The sequence below is a fragment of the Anabrus simplex genome, chromosome 7, assembly GCF_040414725.1.
Source record: "Anabrus simplex isolate iqAnaSimp1 chromosome 7, ASM4041472v1, whole genome shotgun sequence".
NCBI lineage: Eukaryota > Metazoa > Arthropoda > Insecta > Orthoptera > Tettigoniidae > Anabrus > Anabrus simplex.
Genome location: NC_090271.1, coordinates 26816868 through 26834182, shown reverse-complemented (window position 1 = coordinate 26834182; position 17315 = coordinate 26816868).

Genomic DNA, 17315 nt, shown 5'->3' with positions numbered 1-17315 from the left:
TGTACGTTTCGCGCTCTTTTGCATATTTCTTCAGTTTAGTGTCTATATAATAATTTCGTGTGGCTATTTCTAGCCGAGTGCACCCCTTGTAAGGCAGACCCTCCGATGAGGGTGGGCGGCATCTCCCATGCGTAGGAAACTGCGTGTTATTGTGGTGGAGGATAGTGTTATATGTGGTGTGTAAGTTGCTGGGATGTTGGGGACAGCACAAACACCCAGGCCCCGAGCCATTGAACCAATGAAGGTTAAAATCCCCGACCCGGCCGGGAATCGAACCCGGGACCCTCTGAACCGAAGGCCAGTACGGTGACCATTCAGCCAACGATTCGGACATTAGTCTCTATCTCTGTAGTATAGTACAATATAGCGTAGTTCACAGTTTAGCATAGCATAAGTTAGTACAACACAGGTTTAATAGTTCAGTGTATAAAAATAACTGTAGTTTTCGAAACTGATTTTCAACCTATTAGGTCGTGTTACGTACATTTAGTACGTGTTGAAGAGATGTTAAGTACAGAACAAAAATGGCCAACCAGACACCAGTGGGATCCGAACCCACAACCTCCCGATTTCGCGTCGGTTGCTCTACCAATTGAGCTATGGTGGCCTAGGCCATCTTTGTTCTGTTGGAAAGGATCTGAGCTACAGGTCTGGTACTACTACCATCACATTGTAGAGTGCGTTTAAGTTGCCCGTTGAGGGCCAAGTCAATGAATATTGAATTTTCACGACCGCATTGTAATCGAAACCGATTTTCAACCTATTAGGTCGTGTTACGTACATTTAGTACGTGTTGAAGAGATGTTAAGTACAGAACAAAAATGGCCAACCAGACACCAGTGGGATCCGAACCCACAACCTCCCGATCTCGCGTCGGTTGCTGGTTGGCCATTTTTGTTCTGTACTTAACATCTCTTCAACACGTACTAAATGTACGTAACACGACCTAATAGGTTGAAAATCGGTTTCGATTACAATGCGGTCGTGAAAATTCAATATTCATTAACTGTAGTTTTATTTACGTCCTGCGTTGGTTAGTGTACTTAGTGCGTGTTTAGTATGTTTCAGTGCAGTTCGGGAAAGACAAGTGGCAAGAAAGTGACTGAGAACAGTGCAGTGTTTCCTTTGTAGGCCATAACCTCCTTCCTATGCCAGCCATTAGCGATAAGTGATGTGTTATTTCCTCATTCTCTTTTGCGTTTAATAATGTATTCTAATTTTACTGCCGTATGTTGTTAGTAAGAGTAGATTTTGTGAATTTGTTTTTAATCCCGATTCATTAGCTTTTCTGAGTACGGTATTATATTTTGCGAGGGCTGTTTACCGCGGTCGTGTTGCATCAGCTGTTCTCCTGCCAGCAGCGCGCTAGCAACAGAGGTAAGGCGATGCTCATTTGTTTTGCGAAACGTCAATTTAGAAGTAAAGCCGTGCAGAGTATAGAAGGCTATGAATTAGTTCCAAAACTTGATATCATGCGTGATGTTTACTAATGCTGATCACGAAAATTATGACTTCCCTCATGCCATTTAATCAAAATTAGGATGCAAGAATATGTTCGTTCTACGTAAGTAGCAGTCTTTTCTGTCTTATGCGATCTTCCTGTTAAGAGATTTTTCCTTTAATTGTGAACTTAAGTCAGTGCCAAAGTCAACAGCCATCTTTATTTCATTGCTTGGCATTGATTGCACTAGTTCTTCTTGAGGCAGACTAACTTAAACGTTACAAAATCTTGGAAGTTATAACGCACTACCATCTGGCGGATTTCGCATTAGTTACATCTGATATCACACGGCCGACTGGATCCCTCGCTGCTAGCTAGAGCGACGCATCAAGTCGGCCGTGGATATCATCACATGGAGTGGGAATATCTACCCGTATGTATACTCTAAGTACCTCGTATAAATTAGATCTACAATGTTTTTTCTTTTCAATAATCACCATGCCAATCTATCTTGTCTTTTCAAAATTATCATTGATCCAGCGCTAAGAATACTTACCGCTCCGATAACCACCTTAGTAACTCTATACCAAACCAAACCAAACCCCATGGCACTACAGCCCTTGAAGGACCTTGGCCTACCAAGCGACCGCTGCTCAGTCCGAAGGCCTGCAGATTACGAGGTGTCGTGTGGTCAGCACGACGATTCCTCTCGGCCGTTATTCTTGGCTTTCTAGACCGGGGCCGCCATCTCACCGTCAGATAGCTCCTCAATTCTAATCACGTAGGCTGAGTGGACCTCGAACCAGCCCTCAGGTCCAGGTAAAAATCCCTGACCTGGCCGGGAATCGAACCCGGGGCCTCCGGGTAAGAGGCAGGTACGCTACCCCTACACCACGGGGCCGGCTTTTAGTAACTCTATGAAAAAACAAAATGACGTTAATATCCTGCCACGTTAAATTAAAAATACTGAATTAAAATGCCCAACGTTGATTCACAGTCTGATGACGAAATTCCATGCCATATCTGTAATAAATGTTGTAAGTCGACGTTAGGAGTAAATATTCACATAGGAAAAGCTCATTCTGAGAAAAGGAGAAACAAAATCGTAACACAATATGCTAGTAACATGAATGTTGGAGAAAGCTTTCAGTTGACAGAAGAAACTCTAATGGTCGCTAGTCATGAAACTGAAAATATTAATCCTATGAAGAGTTGGGAGGATAGGATTTCAAACATTATGCAAAACGGTGATGCTGATCAGCTGGAATCTTTTACTTATGAAGTTATGCAGTTCCTTGGGCCTCAACATCCTGCAGTTAGAATCGTAAATATGACCATAAAATCTCTGGTAACCCACAGCGAAGGTCTAAAAGGCGACGAGAGAAAAACAGATAGCGTTATGCCTATGATATAGCCCAATATCATTTCTATAATCAGAGGCGGAAAATTGCTCGCAAAATTTTGGCCAAAACTTCTAAGGCCAATTCTTGTAAAATCCCAATAACTATGAATTCAGATAATTTTCAAAGGACTTTTGATACCGAAAATAACAATTCCCCTTTTTCTTTTATGGAAAGAACACTGACTTACCTGCTGATACGATTATTAATATTTCAGTACCGGTAGGTGAAGTCCATAAGGCATTATACTGCATTAAAGTTGACACCTTACCAGGCTGAGATCATATTACAGTTCGTGTATTACGGCACCTCAAGGTTACTAAATTTCTGACGTTACTCATCATGATGCTTCATTTTGACTACGTACCTACAAAACTCAAATTGGCCAGAACAATTTTAATACATAATGGTGAAGACGTAAATGATATTAAAGAATGTAGACTTATAACCATTTATTCGGCGATTAGGAGAATAACTGAACGAGTACTAAATATGAGACTGCTTTCATATGTCACCCTAAGTCCTCATCAGCGTGGCTTCGTGCCGTTACCTGGAACTCAAATCAATGCTTCCCTCGTGAATGGTTGCCTCCAGGATGCGAAACGTAACAAAAAGGATTGCTGCATCATTTTCTAGACGTCACAAAAGCATTTGACTCTATCGGACATGAACATATCAAGCGACCTCTTCGACAATATGAAATTCCTCCAAACTTATGTAGACAAATTGAAGCATTTCTTACAAAGAACACAGTTCAAGTGGAAGCTGATAGTAAGAAATCAAAACCCATCGAAATGAAATGTGGCGTAGCTCAAGGGTCCCCTACCTCATCACTGCTGTTCAATTTAGCAATCAATACTGTAATACAAAATTGCACTGACCATAACATATGTCAACGTTATGGCTATATTTTATCTGATGGTCTACCGCTGTTATCCTCATTTCCTTTCGCAGATGTCCTAGTCATACTCAGAAAAACGGAAATTGATGCTATTACCTTGTTAAATTTAGCTGAAAGCAGCTTTGCAGAAATTGCTTTACACATCCACCCTCTTAAAAGCAAATTTATAATCCTGAAAAAAGAAAATTAACTGAAGGAAACGTCAACACACTGGAAGGATCAATAATCCCATCGATAAAAACAAACAATGAACTAATCAAGTATTTAGGAATTGTTTTCAACAACGAAATTTCTCTTGACAGACATAAACTAATAAGCAAATTGTCTGGTAAAAACAAAAGTTCCAAAACCAGACCAAAAGATGATTATTAACGAGTTTGTTTGGCCGGGTTTGATCTATCCTCTAGAATGTGCCCCTCTGACACAACTATCGAACACTGTTCTTAAAGATCTGGACAAAATTATAAGAAGTTCTGTAAAAGAAATAATGAAGCTGCCTGATGATACTCCAAATTCGATGCTGTTTAGTGCCAGAAAGGTCAGAGGGATGGGAATAATTTGCGCAGAATGGGAAGCCAGTATACAGCATTATAATATTTGTAAGTGCTTGCTTGATATTCAGGACGTTCATATATCATACATAAGGACGTTACCTGAAGAACAAGATATGGCACTTCACAGACTTGACGTACAAAAGTAAGTCTTACTCCAAAGATTGACGGAAGAAAACTACGTGAAATTGTAAGAAATCGATTCTTTCAGTCGTGGTGCCAGCTACCATATAAAGTAAAGGGAGCAGTGTTTTATTCAGACTGCCCGAAAGCAAACTCCTGGATGACTCATAAATCACCTCTGTCTTCTTCTGAATACATAAACGCAGTGAAGATGTCATGCGACCTTACCGCAGTCATATAGGATCCCGGTAGGTCATTCAACACAAGTCTATCCGCCAAAATGGCTGCAACGAGACAGAAACCCTTGGACATGTGCCGGGGTTCTGTCGGAACACTGAACTAATGCGCAACCATCGTCACTATCGTGTAAGAACGTCGATTGCTCTAGGCTTGAGACAACGTGGATGGGAGTTGCACGAGGAGGTTCACTGCATCTCTACCGATGACTCTAATCGGAGGGCTGACATCACAGAAAGGACATTAAAGCAATGGTCTTAGATTCCACCATTCGCTCTGAAAGAGACCTAAATCAGGCTCGGGATCTGGACCTAGAAAAGCAAGCTATTTATGTTCCGTGTTTGCCTTACCTGTCATCTAAGTATAAAATATCTGTCGATCGGTGGATTGTCAGAGGCCTGCTATTCGGAGCAAGAGGCACCTTCCCCAGTCAGACATCGACCTTCCTACAAAATTTGAAAGTTCGATTCTGCGAGTTAGGAAAAGTAGTAATACAGATATTGAGGGACTCTCTGCAAATCATTCATTTCCATCTATACCTGAGAACGTGATTAACATTCCTACCCCCACTAACCCTGGAAAAGAGAACATAACAGCATTAACGATTAAATTTTCATTTTTGATATGTTTAAACTCCATTGAAATTGTAACTGCATTCCGGATCCGAATGGTCCCAGTCATTGGAGGACGGATGTCTTTAATAAATTTCTCTCCCTACAATGCAAACATCTTGAAGCGAGAAACAAGTGTAGTCTACCCTATTCAACGGTTATGTTCTCGGCAGAGGTAGTCGGATTTTTGAAGGGCGGAAAAAAGTCCATTCGACACTCCATATCCTACGATGTCGGCATGTAAAAGATCTCTGGTGATGCATTTGGTATTTACCCGACAAAATTAATTAAATCTCAGCCATAGACGCACAAGAGAGATCCGGTTTGCTCTGTCTGCCATCTAGCGGACCTAGAGTAAAACGGAACGTCGAAATTGACGAGCAGACAGCCAGATGGCGTCAAATCGAAATGTCTGCAAACGGTAGCTGAGGCCATACGATTATTATTATTATTATTATTATTATTATTATTATTATTATTATTATTATTATTATTATTATTATTATTATTATTAACGGTTGTGTTATGACATGAACCTTAAAGTGAATTTTAGGAATACTGTCCATCAAAACCCCTAGAAATTACGTTACATTTGCTACATAATGGAAGAACGTTCTAGAAGACTCTTCCTAATAAGAAAGTTAGTTTTTATACTAACCTATTACTGCCTAAAAAACTGGAGTCTAGTTATGACGTACAGGCATACAGCCCCGATTTTTTTTCTCGAAAGTCTCAATGAAATATCAGATAATATCCCTCTTTTGAGGGTATGGACATGCTGCTGTTGAGATAACGTGGACTCTTTGTACAAATTTATACGTATGTATGTATTTATAAGTTGAATAGATATTTCTCGAATGTATGAATTTTAGATAACTTATTTGGCAGGATATGGAAAAGTAATATTTCCCTTTGTTCTTCAGATAAGTTTACGGCTAAAAGCTCATTCAAGATGCATGGAAGTTATTGAGTGATCTATGGCACAGCAAACGGAATACAAAGGCTGGCACGGAAACCGATAGCCTCTTTTCGTCGATAGGGCTCGCATTCTCAATGCCATTAGCTACGTGCTCGGAATGCTGTACGTTCTTAGTTCGATCCTTGCTCTTGTTTCAACCCGCCGGACCCGGTTCACACAAATCTTCCCGTGAAGTGCCAGTTCTTAATGATAAGGTGTAGGACAAGTCATTGTGATGTATGTGGTGTGTTGTACGTTGCGATGATATGAAATGACTGAATGACTGGCCATTGAATTCTAAGTACACCAGCCAAAAATGTCACGCTTTGTAAGAATCGGATTGGATAAGGATATAGGAGGCAATTGATGAATCTATTTATTTATTTATTTATTTATTTATTTATTTATTTATTTATTTATTTATTTATTTATTTATTTATTTATTTATTTATTTATTTATTCCCTTGATTTTGTCCACCTTAAGACCACGTAAAGTAACCAATTGCTTTCATTTCGGTTTGTTTTCTACTTCCTTTCTTGCCTTCCAATAGTTCTTCATTATTTCACTGTTTTTCCCCTCTTCTCTTCTCTCCACGTGTTATTCCGTTCCTTCTTTACCTTCTCTTGGAAACCCTTGCAATTTTGTCTCAGTCCCCTAAAAGTTGTTCTGTCCTGTGTTGTACCGGCTCTTATTTCCATGTCTGTCCGGTTCCATGGCTAAATGGTTAGCGGGCTGGCCTTTAGTCCAGCGGGTTTCGTGTTCGGTTCCCGGTAGAGTCGAGGACCTCTAACCTTCATTGGGTAATTGCGATGATTCTGGGGCTTGGTGTGTGTGCCGTCATCATCATCAGAATTCATCATAGGTAGGGCCCCATCCTCACATACTCGGAGGTCGCCTATACAGTGTCAACTCCCAAGAACAGCGCCAGACCATGCGGAGGCCATACGTCGGTATTATTATTATTATTATTATTATTATTATTATTATTATTATTATTATTATTATTATTATTATTATTAATTGTTAAGTTTTCAACGTCGGAGCCCTATAACCTGCCATAATGGTTTTGTGTTGATCCCGCAGTTAGCTCAAAATGTATCAACCATATTTTCCTTTAACAACTCATCCTCAAGTGTTTCTTTTCAAAGTTTTGAAGTAAAAATAACCTCGAACGCTTAGGTTCGAATCCAGGACAGGTTAGAGATTTCACTTAGATATGATAGCGTTTCGTAATCTACTCAGCCTGCGTAAGAACAATTAAACAGGTATCTGATTATGAAGTAGCCAGCCGGTCTGAACGGTTAGGAATAACGGTCGAAAAGGAACATTGTGCTGACCATGTATTCTAAAGTTGTTCAAGCTGAACAGTAGTTGCTTCGTAAGCCAAAGCTCTAATAGTGAAGAGTGTTCGAAGTTATGCGTTTCTTAAATGCACGGCTTGGTTCTATAGCTATAGCATATTTACAAATGCGATTACTCTTTATTGTTATTATTATTATTATTACTACTATTATTATTATTATTATTATTATTATTATTATTATTATTATTATTATCATCATCATCATCATCATCATCATCATCATCTTAGTCTTCTGTAACAGTAAAGAGTGTTCGAACTCATGTGTGTTTCTTGCATGCATGGCTTCACACCTATAGCACATTCATACGCCTAATTACGTTGTAATTTCTTCTTCTTTCGAAAGGGCCACCAGAGGACCACGTGCCAATTTCAATTCCTTCTTCTTTGTTCTTTCCTTTTCTTCCAGTACGCTTTCATCTGTTCACTATGTAATTTATTATTATTATTACTATTATTATTATCTGCTTATAAATAGTCCGGCTCCATGGCTAAATGGTTAGCATGCTGGCCTTTGGTCACAGGGGTCCCGGGTTCGATTCCCGGCAGGGTCGGGAATTTTAACCATCATTGGTTAATTTCGCTGTCACGGGGGGTGGGTGTATGTGTTGTCCTCATCATCACTTCATCCTCATCACGACGTGCAGATCGCCTACGGGAGTCAAATCTAAAGATCTGCACCTGGCGAGTCGAACTTGTACTCGGACATATGCCCTCACTCCTTACGAGCACTGCGTGTAGGTTTTGAATTTAATCCAGACTTTTGACATGCAGTGTACTGATTAGAAATTGTATACTACCACCTTCCTTACATTTCTGGCTAAGATTCTGATGGTTAACTTTTTTTCATCCAAAGGAATTCGAACAGGATATCCACGCTGTCAGACGCCTTAACGACCACGGCCACAGATAAACTGATTCCCTTCGTGCTTATCGAAGGAGATACCGGTAATGTGTTTTCATACCCCAGAATGGAAAAATATGATCCATTTATTTTACTGGAAGACTGCATTTTTCACTAAACATTACTTGATTCTTATAACCCATATCTGGTGCCAGCTGGAAGGCAACAGAAATCAGAATGTACGTAGTTCCAACTGATGCCGATAGATATAGTTGTGTACGCACGTCATAATCAAGGTCTGTCTAGGGAGGTCTGGTCACGCTACCACAATCCTTTGCGGTGGCGGCCGTACTGGGTCTTAAATATCGTTGTTATGTGGGCGTGCCCGATGTAATGATGTGAGTTATTACTTGTATTTTGAAGGAAAATGGCATACTGTACCGCACCAAATTCTCAAAATAAGACAACTGACGGAATTAGAGTGTTTCGCTTCCCGAGAGATCAGCAAAGGAGAGCTTAGTGGGTACAATACTGTAGGCGTGACAAATGGCAATCTACAGATCATTCCGTCTTGTGCGCGGTTAGAGTGAAGTTATACATTTGTATTATTCCTGAATAATAGTATGTTTATATGAACGATGTTTTATATTTATAGGTCTTATTTTGTACTTTCTTCCAGCATAATTTTTAAGAATTGCAATTTGAACTAAAGAGGGCATATGGACGTAAATTTCTCAAGTGGAATTCCATCCCAACAATTTTCAACGTCCCCAATCCACCCAAGTCTTTGACATATAATAGGAAACCTCCCAAAGAAAGCAAACTGTCTTTCAAAACAAGCAAGAAAAGTATCTGGAAATGTGTAATTGTAGTATTGATGTTTATGAAAATTTCCTTTTCATGTGTTCGGTTCCATAGCTAAATGGTCAGCGTGCTGGCACAGGGGTCCCGGGTTCGATTCCCGGAAAGGCCAGGAATTTTGACCGTAATTGGTTAATTTCGCTGGCCTATCACTTCAAAACAACAATTTGTGTCCAGCTTGCCATCATTACAACAACAATTGTTGATAGCAGTCTTATACGGTACTGTAGTTACTATTTACAGCTATATTTCATTCATCTTAAATGCTCTATGGAGTACATTATATGGCTGGACAAATTCTTAAAGACCACAACACTCGCACTAACCAACTACTGTATTTTAACGTACCGTAGCCTAACATAATATCCTAATGTAATCCCTAAAATAGCCTAACCTAGGTGACTGAATTTCTATTTCTTATGGAATCTTGTCTGCCAATGGCTTTAATTTTCTTAACCATTATTATTATTATTATTATTATTATTATTATTATTATTATTATTATTATTATTATTATTAGCCTCCGTGGCTCAGACGGCAGCGCGTCGGCCTCTCACCGCTGGATACCGTGGTTCAAATCCCTGTCGTTCCATGTAAGATTTGTGCTGGACAAAGCGGAGGCGGGACAGGTTTTTGTCCGGGTACTCCGCTTTTCCCTGTCATCTTTCATTCCAGCAACACTCTCCATTCTCATTTCATAGTATCTATCAGTCATTAATAAATCACTTTGGGAGTGGCGACCCCATCGTACTAACAGCCTATATATATGCTTCATTCATTCCATCCCTGACTCGGTCAATGACTGGAAAACAGGTTGTAGGCTTTCATTTTCATGATTATTATTATTATTATTAGTATTATTATTATTATTATTATTATTATTATTATTATTATTATTATTATTATTATTATTATTATTATTATTATATGGGTGAATGTTAGGACTCAGTAAAGAGCCCCGTGGTCGCCAACCCACGATCCCTAGTTAGGAGCTCCTGACGCTCCTTTCAGTCACATCTTATGACAGGCAGGGGATACCGTGGGTGTTATTCTATTGCCTCCGCCCAGAGGGGGAAATCAATTTTGGTTGTGACTACGAGGCCCTTAGCTGAGTCTTTACATTGCTTTCACTTACTTGTGTTAGGCTCTCACCTATTCTAGTCCATCCGACCACGCACTTTGTGGCTTTCATCTTTATTTTGCCGATACCTCCATTTTTCGAAATGTTGGACCCCTTCCATTTGTTTTCTTCTTATTAGTGTTTATAGAGGATGGTTGCCCAGTTGTACTTCCTCTTAAAATAATAATCACCACCACCACTTTGTACTACATAGCCGCATGGGTTATCAATAAAATAGTTAAGGGTAGCTGAGAACATCACTCTTGTTGCACATGTGCAGAGTATTTTTGCCTTAGAACCTAAAGAAACACCACAAGAATGGATAACAACAGTTACCGTACATAATTTAATGCCTCAACTCAAGAGGCATTCAGTGCTTGTCAACATACTGAAATAACCTTTTAGAAACGCAGTATCAGTAATTACTTTCTTAATAAAGAAACCCCTGAAGGTAGTTTATTACAACTGTCTTTTAGTACTTTAAGTACAGTACTTCAAGATCAGTATTTCATGTACCGGTAATCATAATATGACACAGGTACTGTACAGATTTCTATGTTTATGTCAATAAGATTACGTATTTGACAGATTATATTAATAAGAAACACAGTAAGACAAAGTTGTAAGGAAGTAAAAGAGTAAAAGAGTAGGACATGAGCTTTTCTGTTGATTCATGTTTCTCAAAAAATTCAGGCTCTGTTAATTATCTTCCTATTCAAATAGCTGTGAATGTATTAATATCATTTAAGTGTTATACAGTTATATATGCATGAACAGTAGATGCCCAATTAAATTCTTCATGAAAAATAGTTGATATTTTGTTTTTATTTCAATGTATGGCACCGAAATCCTCTAAATTTGAATACACTTGCCTTTGGTTACGCTCGCTTAAAGACCCAATATGGTGGCTCCATAAGAAGCATTCGTGACTTGACCTCCCTAGACAGACCTTGGTCATCATGTCCATGAGACCATAACTTCGCTGTGAAAAAGCACAAAAGTCTTGGTCGTGATAGGTTCATTGCATTTTTCTTGTAAGAGACATAACAACCTATAACTGGTACCAAAATCAGCTCTTGTTTTCTCAATGTGACAGTGAATGACAGCCAGAATAGGGGTTTAATACAATATGGATTGTTAATCTAGCCACATTGTGCGATAATCACCTATGAATGTGTTGCTCATTTTTTTATTTGTGCAAACGAATTGCAAAGTTAGGGCTGGGAAGACGAGCTGCTGGTCTAGGTGCTATGTTCCGAGCTGTCAGCGGAGAGATGGCGTGGAATGACATAAGTACACGAATAAGTTTGAATGGTGTCTTAAAAAGTAGGAAAGATCACAATATGAAGATAAATCTGTAATTCAAGAGGAGAAATATTAGTTTATAGAAAGTGGAGTTAGGGATTGGAATAATTTACCATGGGAGATGTTCAATAAATTTCCAATTTCTTCGCGATCTTTTAAGAAAAGGCTAGGAAAACAATATATAGGGAATCTGCCACCTGGTCGACTGCCCTAAATGCAGATCAATACTGAATGACATAAGAATTGTAATTTTTTCCAAGTTGTAACATTACGTCTACTAGCGTTTTTTGTAAAATTCAGAATTCTTATAATCACACACAGTACGTGTGCTGATGTTCTCGTGAAAAAAAAAAACATAAAAATATAAAAAGTTCAACGTCCATTCAGTCCAGTTCAGGTTTGACAGACGTTTAGGTGACGGGATTTTAATCATGATAATAACTCAGTAAAACAAGGTGAAATCCGTTACGTTTCGCAGAGAACTTTGCTGCGAGTGTTCAGAAGAAAAACTCGTCTGTTCGCCAACACATCTCTAACAATGAAGTTTTGAATTTAAGAATGCTTTACCATTGGTCTACAGAGTAAGTGGTACTCTTGTCCGTCACTAGATGGCTCACTATGCACTAGTCTTCCGAACTATGATTGAAATGGTTTTTGTTCCATTATGTGTGTCAGTGAAGTAAACAGCAAGGTCATCAGACGAATCTGTGACGAATCCTGCAGCCTGCTACATACATTTCTCTCAGTCTTAAGCTATTATTTATTATATAGCGTATGTTGAATACAATATTATAGACAATATGTACAACAACCATCTCAAGTTCATAACTAAATAATTATATCAAAAGTTGAGAGCCATAAACTAGCTTTGCTTGAGACACATAAGTCCTCTATAGAATCTCTATGAGCATGCAAAGGACACTCAAATGCAATGTGATCCACTGTCTGCTCCTCTTCTCCGCAGTCACACTGGGGTGATGTCTTCCATCCCCATTTGAAGAGAGTGGCTCCACATCAACCTTGGCCGGTCCTAATTCGGTTTAGCGTCTTCCACTGCCATCTGGGCACTTGCAGGCGACACGCCGGAGATAAAAATAGATGTTTTGCTCATTTTGCTGAAATCTGGTGAATTCAAATAATTCATCACTGTACTAATGCTTTGTTTGCCAATTGTAATTTTACATTCAAATTCCATTCTTCTCCCATAATATTCTGTCAAATGTAAGAAAATTTGTACGGAATATGTAGCCTATCACAGCTATATCTAGCAACCTGCGTATGGAATTTTTGATTGCAGAATTTTTTCAAATAGAAGGGGTTTTTAAGTCCAAAATTTAAGAACGTAAAAATTTCACAAAGTTTAGTACGATATATCTCCCTATATGAATTATATATAGACAAATCAATACGTAGTGCTTTTAAAAGAAGTATTATCTACCTAATCACGAATTTACATTAACATGTTAATTAAAAGTCATGAAAAAAGGGAGTTAAAAATTTCAAAAAAATATTTTGAGAAAACTATTACTTGTATATGAAAGAAATGTTCGTGTTATCTCTACTTTTATGTAGTTGATATTGCCACAAATTTTCGTTATCGGTCTGTCGGTCACCCAATGCAGAGCATGAGACCCGCAGAAAATAGTAATTTCCTCCTTAATTTGAAAAGAAAGAGAAATTATGTACATAACAAAAGTTGTTCATCATGAATGGACGTTTAATATAATTATAGTCCACGGTGCAGACCTTCGTTTCTGGGTAGTTGCTGGCTAAACGGTAAGTCATAATACAAAACAGATAGCTCAATCGCCGTTCAATTTGGAGAGATGTACAACTGTGGTCCTGTGATTACTTGTCGTGTCTCGATTGTTGATACGTTAGATAACGCTGCATTTCTCAATTATATTCATCTATCTTCAACTCGATCGTGACTGGCATTAGGGAAAGGGGTCAGTCTTTATAATGAAAACTCTCCATCTATACAGTGAATGGCAGTTGGCAAGTGAGACTGCTGTTGAAGTAGAAACTCCTAAACTCGATTGTGATTTTCAGTAGGAAATGTGGCTTGCCATTGTCAACAAAAGTTCCCCAATACCTACCAACATCGGAAACAACGTATGGCGTCCTCCCTGTTTTTCTCGGATAATGCTAAGAGACTTACACTTTAATATACTCGTAATATCACTCACTGCCTTTACAGTAATTCACGGAGAAATCCGTATACAATGTAGCGTACCGTAGCGAAGCACGGGTACAATTTTCTTTTTTTGCTATTGGCTTTACATTGCACCGACACATATAGGTCTTACGGCGACGATGGGAGAGGAAAGGCCTAGGTGTTGAAAGGAAGCGACCGTGGCCGTAATTAAGGTACAGCCCCAGCATTTTCCTGGTGTGAAAATGGGAAACCACGGAAAAACATCTTCAGGGCTGCCGAAAGTGGGATTCGAACCCACTATCTCCCGGATGCAAGCTCAAAGCCGCGCGCCCCTAACCGCACGGCTAACTCGCCCGGTTGGGGACATATTTATACATAAAGATTTCTTCTACCGCATTCGTAATCATCGTCATTGTTATTATTACTATTACGACATGATATATATGTTACCCTGGTTTTAGATAGGATTGCGAGAGTTGAATCACGTCACTACTAAGTTAAGCCGCTGTCTTTATTATTGAACTCTGGATATAGAGCGAACATCAGGAAGCGATGATTTCTTAACTGGCAGGCGAGCGCTGGTGCAAGGCACTGGGGTTATTTCAAGCCGTAAGGGACAGTGACATCACAAACCAAGACTGAGGCTTCTCCGCTGGAAATAACACATCGACAAGAAGTTTACTGGACCACATGAATTGAACCATCGTATCAGCCACCATTGTTCAGCGAATGCGTTCTATATAGATATGGTATTTGGCAATTGGTGCCTAAAAAGCTAATATGGCAGCACTAAGCATGACAAAAACAAGCGAAAACGTTTACAAATATAGAGCGCAAAATTACAGGAGATGAACGAACCACAACCGACACAAGGTGCAGAACTGAAGCCAAGGTATCATATTTAACAAGAGAATGACCATTATATCAACTAAATAACTATTTAAATTAGTGAAAATAGAATCGAAGTGGTTAGAAAGAAAGAGATGTAAGTGACAAGGTTATAGGCCTTCTAATGTGAAAATGAGTTTCAAAGTTTGCATCAAATTTAACATTTTGTGAGCATTTGTTACATTTTGTACAGGAAGTCATAGGTAGTGGTTATTAGTGAAGCGACACATGCAATATCAGTGAATAAATATCAGTATGTTGCGTTCAGGAATGTTTTTACCAATAATCTTGCTAGCAGTTACACCCCTCTGTCTCCAAGGACGTCACTTACATCCCTTTGACTAACAGTAATGTGAAGTTGGGAATGAGTACGACAATACATTACAAAGTTCATGTATTAAACTAATCAAAGAATTGCAAATCAGAAAGTTAGGACAAGGCAAAACAAAAATACATTTTTATGTGAAAATTTCGTGTCCAACAAACGCTACACACAGGCGCACAACTTACATTGGCTTATTCCTCTGATAAATTTGACAAGGCAAATCGAACATTCAATTTTATAAACATGTCTTAGTACACACACACAAATAGCCTCATTTGGTTGTTTCTACTCTGACTCCCAGATAGCATCCTCAGAAGGCACGGCTTCGTCAGCTGGTTCTGTGCTTCTCCCTCCACCGGGGGCGGTTTCTCCATAAGGTTGCAGGTTTGCGCTACCCCCATTAAATTTTTGTTTATTTTAGGTAACGTTTTATCATTTAGATTACTCAACTACTGTATTTTCTTTCAACAAGACAAACCTTTCAAGATCTTGAAAGAGCAAATATTGACTACAGGGTACTTTACAAGCCGGTACTCTTAGATGTTCACTGCAGGAGCCGAAAAGTTTGCAGCGAGAAGTCAACCTGAGGTAGGATGAAACTTGGGCTGCTCAAGGGGTGCGCGGGGCTGCTAGAAGTGTGCTTTTGGGCTGCTAGAGGGGTGCGCGGGGAGAGGAAAACATAGGCGTGGCTTCTTATACATTGCTTAAATGGAGGTTTATCAACCTGGCTCCTCCTACCACGGCCGACTGGATCCCTCGCTGCCAACTACTAGCGAAGTCGCTAGAGACCGTAAGTCGCTAGAGACCGTTGCTGCTCAATGTGAGATTCTGTTATAAAACAGGAGTGTCATCTAGCGACACCGGATGGAAGTTCATCTGCTGGATCTCGGCCGGTTGGATCCCTCGCTGCGCTCCGTAAGGAGCTAGCTAGAGCTATTCGTCCTGGCTAGAGCGACGCATCGGATATATAACTAATGTCTCTAAATTTTATAATAAACACCGCCATTTCTTTCAGTATAGTCGTGAGCTTTGTTATGTACGTACAAGCTAAGTAGCTTATTGATTTCATTGTGTAAACATTCGTGTCAGCATGTGTGTTTTTTTATTATTATGCGTTTTTATCAGTTAGTGGTATTTTGCCAGATCATGAATTCGGTGCAGTCTTTAATGTCTAGGCCCTTTCCGCAACGGACTGCCGAGGAACAATTCGAGGTGAAACGAATGGGAAGGCCCACACGACGTTTAATTTCGAAACCAGATACATTACAAACGAATAATTTTTCAATACCGGAATTAGGCTACCTCAGAGTGTTTCATTTCAGGATGGTAAAAGAGTTTTTAAATGAAAAAAAAATGTTAATGCGTTATAGTAATATTCCTGAAAATAGAAATGTAAAATGTTTGTTTTATTTTTAATAATAAAAAAGTATTGTTGAGGTATCTAGATTTGAAAATTAGCCTGTAATCATATTATATAATTGGTAAAAATTGTGCACCACTGAACTTTTAAACCACCAGCCGCCACTGCCCTCCACTCGCTGTCCGGTTTGGTAGAAGATTTTCGATTTTATTATTGCTTAAGGTTTTTGTATAACGGATGATAAATTGTGGGCAAAAACTAAGTAACAGGTGCAGATTCTTATATTTCTCTGTTGTTATGGCAGGTGGTGAATTAAACAGTACGTTGAACTATATCGCTGAGGTTAGCTGCTCGTCTTAAGTGAATGGAGTAAAAAGTATTCGTTGTGGGTAGTTTAATAAAACAGCGTTGTTTACAAAATGATGACACTAAAATGTGTGAATACCTTTCCCATTTTCTGTGATCTCTTCATTCATAGCCTTTATAGACAGGAAATAATACTTTTCCAGTCGTACTTCTTGCAATGTAAGACTCGCAGGTGCCCACAACTGTAGCCTGTCATCAGGTATAATAGAACGGTCGGTACGTTACTAAAAAAAGTATCCGTAAGAATTAATAGAACGTGAATTTTCCTCTTGATGTTCATTAACTCAAAGAGGGCTTGGAGTACACCTACACAAAGAGTATACACCATCAAATTCTTGGGTCATAAATCTCATCGGCCTGTCTAATATCGAGTGGCGGGTGGCACTAAGAATGACGAGGAACGTTCCTCCAGTGCGCTCTGTATCCGGCAGATCCTTGGACAATAACCTCTATAGACGCTGCTACGGGTAGAAAGAAACTCTTGCTCATGTTCTAGGATCCTGAA